Source organism: Papaver somniferum, chromosome 5 (assembly GCF_003573695.1).
Source record: "Papaver somniferum cultivar HN1 chromosome 5, ASM357369v1, whole genome shotgun sequence".
In the NCBI taxonomy this organism is placed as follows: domain Eukaryota; kingdom Viridiplantae; phylum Streptophyta; class Magnoliopsida; order Ranunculales; family Papaveraceae; genus Papaver; species Papaver somniferum.
Genome location: NC_039362.1, coordinates 29,510,442 through 29,520,729, shown reverse-complemented (window position 1 = coordinate 29,520,729; position 10,288 = coordinate 29,510,442). Strand labels below are relative to the sequence as shown.

General features: G+C 38.1%; 1 long non-coding RNA gene across 1 annotated transcript; it reads right to left on the bottom strand.

Annotated features, from left to right (window-relative positions):
- Nucleotides 1–7,931: 7,931 nt before the first annotated feature.
- LOC113281266 lies at nucleotides 7,932–10,029 on the bottom strand. Its single transcript, XR_003326003.1, has 3 exons — nucleotides 9,654–10,029; nucleotides 8,435–8,492; nucleotides 7,932–8,213 (listed from the first exon to the last, which is right to left on the bottom strand). It is a non-coding gene; the product is annotated as an uncharacterized LOC113281266 (long non-coding RNA).
- Nucleotides 10,030–10,288: the final 259 nt, after the last annotated feature.

The window sequence follows — 10,288 nt, the reverse complement described above, 5'->3', positions numbered from 1 at the left end:
GCTAGCTGTCCGGACTTTACGAGAATTGTGAATGAGTTGGAGGTATTTCACAATTACTCGCGTTGTACATCAATGGCATACACCCTTCCTTGCTTATTACAATAAAACACAAAAGATGACTCTTTACATGACTCTTATTTACATTGACTACTCTCTTTTATTTTTGGAACAAGAGAGGATGGAATTGAAAAATACTTGATTTTTTTTTTTTTTTTTGAAACAAGGAAACACTTTTGATACATAAGGAAAAAGAAACAAAAAATTACATGACACTTTGCAAGAGGTAGCCCTTTTTGATGCACCCAGTTAAATTCGATGGTTGTCTTTCTTAATGTAACCTCCACCTTCTATCCCAACCAACCAAAGAACAAGCTAGTCAAGTTTCGTTCAGTATTCTAAAGTGATTGGCAATCGTGACTTCCTATCAAACACCTTGAAGATCGAGGCTATACATGTATTGGTAGATCGTGCGCGTGCAAATTTCTTATCACTATGTGAATTGTGCTAGAATCAGGGTGCCTAAATATCTAGACTAAGACTCCTAATAATTACATATTTGCACAAGAGTCAACATTTCAAGGTAAATGAGCTCCATTTTTATGTTTTGTTTTTTTCAATTTTTAAATTTTTTATTTTGATTTTTCAATTTTTTTTGGAATTTTTCAATTTTTTCAAAAAGATGGAGTTTTGTTTTCAATTATGGCATATTATCGTGGTATCTACTCTATACCCCCAAACCTAAACTAAACATTGTCCTGAATGTTTAAAAATATGGAAAGAATTAAAATGCAACATATGGAAAGGGACATGCTGAGTAGAGTAAAAGGAGAGAGAATACCCGATTTCGGCGAAAGCAGAATTAAAACTCCGTTATCCAAGGCAAAACTCCAACATATTCAGAGTCACAATGGATGAGCACAAAATATATACAAAAGGAAATTGAACTAACACATTATCTACAAGAAAATTTGGTTTTTAATGGGATTGGACTTTTTGGGAAAAATTTGGTTTTGTCGGGAGACATTTGGTTTTGATGGGAAAAAGAAAAATTTTGGTTTTTAGGGAAACATTTGGAAAACTTTGGTTTTTATGGGAGAAATTTTTGATTTTTGAATGGGAGAGAAAATATTTATTTAAGAAAATAAATTTGTTTTCTTTTTTTCTTTTTTTTTTTGAATTTGGGAGCAAGCCCACTGTTGGTCCTCTAATGGAATGGGAGGAAGGCTGCGGCCCACGAAACACTAAGTTTTAATTTTGAAAGTTTAATTTGGCCCAGTTGGTTAAGGCCCGATGTTTGTTTTAAAACTTTGGTTTCGAGGTCCACTCTTGAGTGGAAACAAGCCCACAATCGGTTACAAGCTCAGCTGGGTTTAAACCCAGAGTCCAAAATACAAGTCCAATGAAAGAATTTAAACAAGCCCACAAATTAAACAAACAAGCCCACAAAAATTAATTACAAACCCAACAGAAAATAAAAAGCCCAAAAATTGGCTTTAATATTACAAGCCCACAATTAAAAATTGGAAGCCCACAATTCGGGTTCTCTTAAATGGGTTACCTTTTAAGCACAGCCCAGCTGCTCTGATATTGTTGCAAAAACCCAGTTGGGATTTGGTTCTTTTCCTTGGTGGCGTCCCAGCAGAGGAAAAACTGGTTCAGAACAGCAGGTCCAACAGCAAATGAAGTGAAGCAGATGCAGATGCAAATGCTATGCAGTGAAATGCAAAAATAGCTAATAAAACTACTAGAGAAACAAACCCGAGTCCCCGGCAGCGGCGCCAAAAACTTGGTGGGCCCGGAGATGTGTGAAAATTAAGCGCAATAAAAACGGGCCTACAGTAATACCGCAAGTGCACGGTCGTCAGTTGTAGCTCGTGCAAGTACGGGTCGATCCACAGAGACTGGGAGTGTTTTGGAGTTTTCTAGCTATTTTGGGCTCCTAAATTGTTGTTGGTTAACTATGAAGCCTTTTGGGCTTTGGGCTTAGGATACCTTTGGATTATAGGCTTGTTTGACAATGAAGTGAACTGAGCTTGGGCTCAGTTGGTCTTGAAGTGCACTAGGCTTGGCCTTTGAAGTGCACTGGGCTTTGAGTGTCAATGGGCTTCTAGATTAACCCAAGACTGAACTGGGCTTTGTAATGAATCTGGGCTTCAGTAGTCTTTGAAATGAACTGATCTGAACTGGGCCTTAGGCCTTAACCTGAACTGTGGCTGGGCCTTAGGCCTTTAGTGACTGAACTTTGAACCTGGGATTTTAGCCTTTGGTTCTAAGCTAACTGTTTGGAGCAGCAACAGACAAGGTAAAGCAGGCTCTAGGCAGACAGGGCACCAAGTCACACAGGGCCAAGGATGGCATTTACAATGACATGTACAAAGAAAAAGTGACAATGGTATATACATGGAAGCAACACAGGGCAAAAGGATGCAAATTTACAATGGCATGGCAGTGATAAATCAAAGGCAATGGCCAAGGGCCAAAGGCAAAGGAAGAACAGGGCACAAAACAGTTATAAAAACAGCTATAAAAACAGTGATAAGAAGCCACAAAAACAGATAGATAACAAAGAAGAACATGAAAGATGCTAGGCAGTGGCTGTTTTTTGGTTAAATCCTTGTCCCTAATGGAGCTAGGTGGAGGTTCTAGCCTGCCTATGTTCCAGGGCATACATAAATGGAATGGAAGGAGAAGAAGCTTGTCCAACTGTTTTACTCCTAGCATTGACTGTCTTTTAACAGCACAATCAATCACAAGCAACAGTGGACACTAAATTCCTCCATTTCTCAATCAGCTCAATTTACATGAATTCTAACCTAAACTTCCACCACTAACAGTGAACAAACTTAACATAAACATGAACAGGAGCTTGATATAAATTGTAACAATCACACACTCAAATTAAATACATGTTGGAGTTCTGAACAGCTAAAATTAACAATGCATTTGAATTGAGAATCATGGAATTGAAAAGATTGATAACCCTCAAAGCTACAGTTCATGGAAATAACAAACTAAACTATTCTACTGATGCTCTGGTTAATCCAGGCATGATTCCAACACTCACCCAATATCCCCTTTTATACCCAATTACATAATTAGGGTTTACACCCTTTTCACCCAAAAATTCCCAAAACAGTAGACATTAGGGTTCTACCTAATGTGACAGAAAATCACAGTTAGGTTCAATTACCTACCCTATATCACCCACTTTATCTTCTCCATGCTCTATCTCAACCTAATTAGGATTTATGTAAAAACCCCCAAATTGACAGAACTAGGGTTTGGTAAATTCTTACCCAAATTGATGCGATTACACGCTACTGACTTCGACCCATTCTTCTCCTTAGTCTCCTGCTCCATTCCCATGCTTCTATTTCTTCTCTAGCCCTAGCTATTGTACCAATTTCTTTCCTAGGGTTTTCTGAGAAAGAAAAGAAAAGAAATTGGTAGGATAGATGGCTAGAAGATGGGGGGAATGATTATAGTGGAGTTGGTGGTGGTGTACGGTGTGAAGGAGTGGCGTTTGGTGGTACGGCAGTGGTGGTGGCGGACATGGTGTCTGTACACGGACAGGAAGGGGGAAGAAGAAGGGAAGAGAAGAAGAAGTGAATGAGAAAACTCTCGATGGGCTTTAGGGTATAGGATATTTCGCTGTGGAGCAGGTACATCGGAGTTGATGATCAGCGGCGATGAGCGTTGGATGCAAAGAAGGAGGATTGATCCAACGGCTATATGGAAGCGTATGTGGAGAAACCGTTGGATTCTGAAGTATAACGAAATTAACGGCACCAGATGGAGTTAGGTGTTGTAGTGTTAAGCGGAAGTATCGAGGTTTGATGCGCAGGCAAAGAAGCGACCGTAGGATGCATATGCGATCCAATCTGACGGTCGGGAATGGAGGCGGGTATGGATATAGAAAATGGGTTTGGGTAAGGGTTTTGGGCCTTGGGTATGCCAAGCCCATATCTTCTTTAAGAACCATTCTTCCTTCTTGAGCCCATTCCTAGCTTTTTGGATGTGCGCTCCATTCTTTGCGGCTTCCTTGCGTAATTCTTCCCGGCTTTTCACTACTTTTCTGCTCTTTTCGCTCCGCGACTCATCCGAACTTCGTTTATTACCTAAAAATGCAAAATTAAGTAAGAAAAATATTTATTCTTGAAAACAATGAAAATACAGAATATGGGATAAAATGTAGAATTAATGCACAAAAGATGAGTTAAATGCCAACAAAAAGGGATAAATATATGCAATATTTGGCACTCATCAATCAGATCATACAACTACAATAAAAGTAGTATCGGTCTGGCTTCACAATCCCAATGAAGTCTTTAAGTCGTTAACCTGGTTTTAGAGAAGAAAACCAAAGGTTAAACGAGAATCGACTCTAGCGAGCGCACTAGTATCATACAGACGTGTGGGGATTAGTTTTTCTCAAAGCTAGATGTCTCCTTTATATAGCCTTCAAATCAGGGTTTTTCCTTAGTTACAAAGCAATCCATATTCACCGTTAGATGAAAACCTGATTTAGATTCAAGTTAATATTTCTCAACCGTTAGATTGAAAACTTAGCTTGTCACACACACTTGGGTAGACGTTTACTGGGTTTGCGAAAACCATGCCCAAACGTGTACGTGTATGTTGGTTCAACATAGTAACCCAAAAGGTTAACCATATGAGAATTTCATATTAACCTTGTTGTTCTTCACCATAACTAGTTCAATTGAATCAAATGAACTAGTTAAAGAGTTGTTCGATTGTTATGAGATCTTATGTAACATCACAAGACACAATTGAAACAAAGATGATTCGATTCGATTGAATCGGCTCATGAACATTATAGCCACGGTTTGCATAAAGCATTCCTTAAATTTAATGTTTCATGTTCAGAACACATCTTTAGATCATAACCTCTTAAGCTCACAAACAAGTTCGCGGATTTAAGTAAACCGGTTGAGTTTTCCAAACTCAGCAGAAATTCTCGGGAAGAGAACTTCCGCCAGTTCGCGGACTGAGTTCGGGGACTTAGCACACAAACGAGTTTTGGAAAATCCAGCAGAAATTCTCAGTCGAGAACTTCCGACAGTTCGCGGACTGGGTTCGCGGACTTGGAAAGCCAATTCCACAATCCTTCCGATTTCTCTTGATCAACAATGTTCGAAAACTTCGGTTCAAGGAATACATGGTTATGTAATCTAAACTCTCATTTCAATCATTGAGACATTCTCAGAGGAAGCTATGTAGCCGTTATTCACAGACCGATTCACGTCAGAGCAATTCTCAAAGTGATTGAAACTTTTCATGACTTTCGTCACTAGGTGAAGATAAACTTGATCAAAGCGAAACGCTTTACCAACACACGATTTCGAGAAAAAGATATGCAATGAATGCTCAGCTCGAAATGTCAAATGTGTATGATCTAGTCTATATAGCATACGACTTTTTGTCTCATAAGAAGTAGGAGATAGAATAAATAGACTTTTGAGTGATAGATAAGTTCAAGTCTCCACATACCATTTTGTTGATGAAGTTCCACGATTCCTTGTATAGATCTTCGTCGTTGTATGATGAATTGCTATGAAGTCCTTGAGCTCAACTACACTTTTCTATCCTAGTCCGAGACTTAGCTATGTAGGCTAGAAATCAAGACTCATAGTTTTGATCACTAACATTGACAAACATGCTTGAGATAGTAACGCATGCGTGGTCGACCGAGCTGTGCTCTAACAAACCTATGTTACGCTTCTACATATAATTGTATGGAATATCCCGTCGTTAACAGCTATATTATGCTACTTCTAACAAGGATTATTCGACAATTCCGAATCTCAAACCCTAGTTTAGCAATAGATATGAATGCATGTCATTTAATTTGCAACTTAAACAAACTAGCAATCAATCAAACATGGAGTTATAAACGGTAGAACATAAGCGAGACTAACAAATTATGAATGAATGAGAATGATTACTTTAATTGAATAACATGTTTTCCAACTTAGGACTACATCTCTAAACAATAAGAAAGGTTTAGTTACTCATGGATTTCTTAAATCTCATGAAAAATAATAAAGAAGAAATTGAAAGCAAACCCTAGGTTGTAGAGAAATGTGGCAGACCAGAGAATTTTTGCTTCTAACGGGTCGGGTTACGACCCGCTTGGCCAACTCCGACTCTCTGATATGTCACTCAAGAAACTAGACTTTCAAAATTTCGGACCAATTCGATTAAGGGTCAAGTAAATGTCAGAACTGTCAGAGTAGTTCTGGATACCAGCCACCATCGGCCAGTGCCAATGGTCTTCCGGGTAGCCACCGAGGTGGTGGGGTGCCCCGGTGGGCCTGACAACACACACCGCATCAGACGGGTGAGGAATGGCCAGTGCCAATGTCAGGTAGTTCTGGTCACCAGCCATCGTTGCTGCAACGATCTTCCGGGTAGCCACCCATAGGTGGGGTGCCCCAGTGGGCCTGACAATCTCACCGTCCCAGACGTTTCATCCAGATATAGTGGGGGTGCCAATTATGGCCCAATAGATGGTATGAACTGCCTTGCGGTAACCATTCCTTTTCAGATGATATAAGTTACCTCGCACGATAATAACCATTGCCTAACTCACTAGCCGAGGTAGATGATATGAATTACCTTGAATGGTAATAATCATCTTTTGTCTCACAGACTGTATGGTTATCAAATGGTATGAATTATCTCGAAGACGCAACAATCATCTTATTATTAGGTAGTATGAACAGCCAGTACTGCAACTACCTCTTACCAAAACATTTTATAAACTGCTAGGGTTGCAATCATCTCTGAATAGATGGTATGAACTGTCAAGCAGCAACCAGCACTTTCAGATGATATGAACAACCTTGCATAATTGTGCTGAACCGCATAACGGCTGCCTACGTACCCTCTCCGTTGCTCGAAGGGATCAAGCACGACCGTAGTTCGTCATTTACGTAGATTGTATGAACTGTTTGTATTAACAGCAACAATCTCTAACTTCACAAAACCAGCAGCATTATACAGATGGGATTCCACAACACAACACTAAAATGTTACAAGAAACCATAGCTGAAAACATTATAGAACTCCTATACTATTACAGTCAGCAACGGTTCCAAACTTAGACATCCGTATTTCTTAAAGCTAAATTGATTAGTATCCTTTGAAATTAAAGACTAACTATCAACAGTTTATAAATCCCATTCTAGTCAAGAATCCAGCTCCCCTAGCTACATGATTATATTTAACATATTTACTAGAAATCAAAAGGGATTAATACACTCAAATGAATAGTATGGGTATTATTAATTCAAGCCACAGTGTATGTCATACTGATAAGACGCGGATTCATTAGGGGGTCTCTTGTTGTTGCAGCTAGGTATTCAAGGGTGTGGGAAATGATAGCAGGATCCACTGTGCTAATACAGTGACGAAAATATGCACTCTCGTAGTCTTATAAATCCATCAGATCTAGCTAAACGGAATCCCGAAATTTTACACATGAAACATGTGGCAAACAACATCGACACTACGCATACGTCAGATGAAAATGTATAGGTACGTCCAAATTCATAAACCATATATATTCATTTCTTTATAAATGCTAAACCAGGTATAAGTATATATGCATATTGCCGTAGTCATCGAAGCAAGTATACACAAGGTACCACCAAGTTAAACAAATGAGTGTTTATTGTTGATGTAAGCATCGTATTAGAAATGAGACAATTTAGCTATGCGACTAAATAATAAAATTCAGAGTACAATACTATCCAAGCTAGCTCAAATTAGATTTAGATGGACAATCACCAGTATCATTCTTTATCATTCATAGCAAGATAAGAGTTTAGCAATTTAATAATCATGTGACCACAGAGGATTAAACAAGCAAGAGTCCAACTCTATACACCCCGCAATATTCTCTACACCAAGCAGTAAATAAATATTAACATCAAAGTCCACAAAATGAAGTCAATTTCTAAGACAAGTTTAGGTACGTGTACATACATCTAAGCTAATTTATCCTAACTCAAGTGTGGCTAGCTCACAGCCAAAAAGGAATTTATGGAAAATCATGGACCATACTAAAATCTTTACATTTCCCCATTTACGTACCATGTAAAACTCACTGCACTTTGTAAGAAATTGTGATAAAAAGATGCACTTCCTTCCGTACGGTGCGCAACAAGTACCTAGTACTTGGGTATCGACTAATTAAGAACAACACAATTCATTTCACACCAGGTAAGCACGAGAAGAGATGAGCTAAGGCAATCACAACATTTGTTGTTAAAATAGTCAGGTCTTTCATCCATTATCTTAATTAAGGAATAAATATCATCCAACAAACTAAATGGCACAATTTTAAGTAACTGACATCAATAAAATCAAAAGACTAAACATGAAATGAAACGGAGTAGGAAAAGAATACCCATTCACATGCATTAGCAGTTGACAATACTCAAACTAGCTAGGGCTCCATATCAAGCCTGAAAATGCCAAAGTATCATAAGGCATTAACGAAAACATGGAACCATTAAGGGATCATTTCTCATATGTATATAAACTAATCTACATTCCATTCAGTAAACATTTCATTCGTAAAAAGCTACCAGTCCTCATTAACGAACGTTTCCTCATTAACCAACATTTCCCCTTCTAGGCCTTTTTATCATCCATTTTATATTCATAGTAAGTAGTGGCAAACAACCCAAAATAATAATCATGATTATTGATACGAAACGATAAACACGGTGGATGCATATAAATACAGGTTCTGCATATCGACATTCCGACTAGTGGTAACCATTTAGCTTACCGTATCGGACAACCATTTAGTTACCGTATCGGACAACTACTCGTCGTACCGGTCCACTCATCTCTGTAATCATTCATAGCAGACACAAATATAACCGCCTCCTTGCCCGAAATTTGAACAGAACATTCAACGAAGTTGGGGTATACAATGTAGTGGAAGCACTCACTATTACAGTAATAGTGGCTAGTAAATTTAAGTTGAGATATTAAGTAATAAAATTCAAAGGAACAAGATGTTCCCCGCAGCCATTAGCTCAATCTAAAAAAAATGTTTACAGTTAAGCTAATGAACTCACAGACTAAATCTTGGTTGAGCCTATGTATCAAACTCCTCATTTCATCCGTTAACATTGTTAATTTAAAATCTAACATAATTCCATTATGGAAGATAAGAACCATACATACTAAACATGCAGTGTCCATTACATAAAAAGATTCAACAGCAAAGCCAAGACATCCATTTATTTCATTTGTAGTCATGTATTGCAAAACAGGAAAAAGAATTAAAATCTTACTTAACGATTTCCCCAACTCGGATTAGTAAATCAAGAAATTGGCACAAACTACAGATAACCCAAGCTCTAGTATCATCTAAATTTGAAGTTTAATCATCTAATTCTATAAAAATCCCAAGTTGTGATGAACCCTAACTTCCCTGTTTTACATCAACTTCATACCACATAAGAAAATTAATAAAACTAGGTGCTAAATTACAATTCGTATCAAGTGTACTAACATCAACACTCAAGTTGGTAAGAACCATATCGATCATTAGGATAAGAACCGCTCTCCTCAAATCCAAATTGAATAACAAAAAGGAGTGATTTCTTTACCTTGTTTATAAAAACCAGCCAAGATCAATAATATGTGCAACTCCAAGTAATCAAATCTCTACAGAATTCCCTCATGCATGATTTCGGTCAATTTATCTCAATTTTCTCCAATTACCAGAGAAGCACCAAACGAAAAAGAGAGGAATAAGATATCTGAGCTTTTTTTCTTTTTTTCTTTTTTAGTCTCAAATAAAATTCCCCACTACCCCAGAATTATATAATGTTTTCGAAGTACATACTCATCGTGACAGTGATACTACTAAGGGATAATCTATTCAGTACCCATACTGGGTTTAGTTAAACCCGATAAAAGATCTGGAATGTCACAAGAAATCTCTAACTCGAAAGCTCCTTCTTCTCTCCTCCTGTGTGTAAAAACGATTGATAAAAGATATCCATAAGATCCTTATGAAAATCTCTCTTTAATAGGGTTCCAAGTATAGAAGCGCCCGTGCATCCAATCCCAGTCAAAAGGTTGCCAAGACTTGACAAAAAACGCACTAAACAACTCACTCCCAAAGTCTGGTCGTGAAAAGAAGTAACCACAACTAATGGGCCGCTGCACATGCATGTTCAAATCCAGCCCATTTACTATTTCAGCTGCTTCCAGGCCTTTCAGTTCCAAGGGACTGACA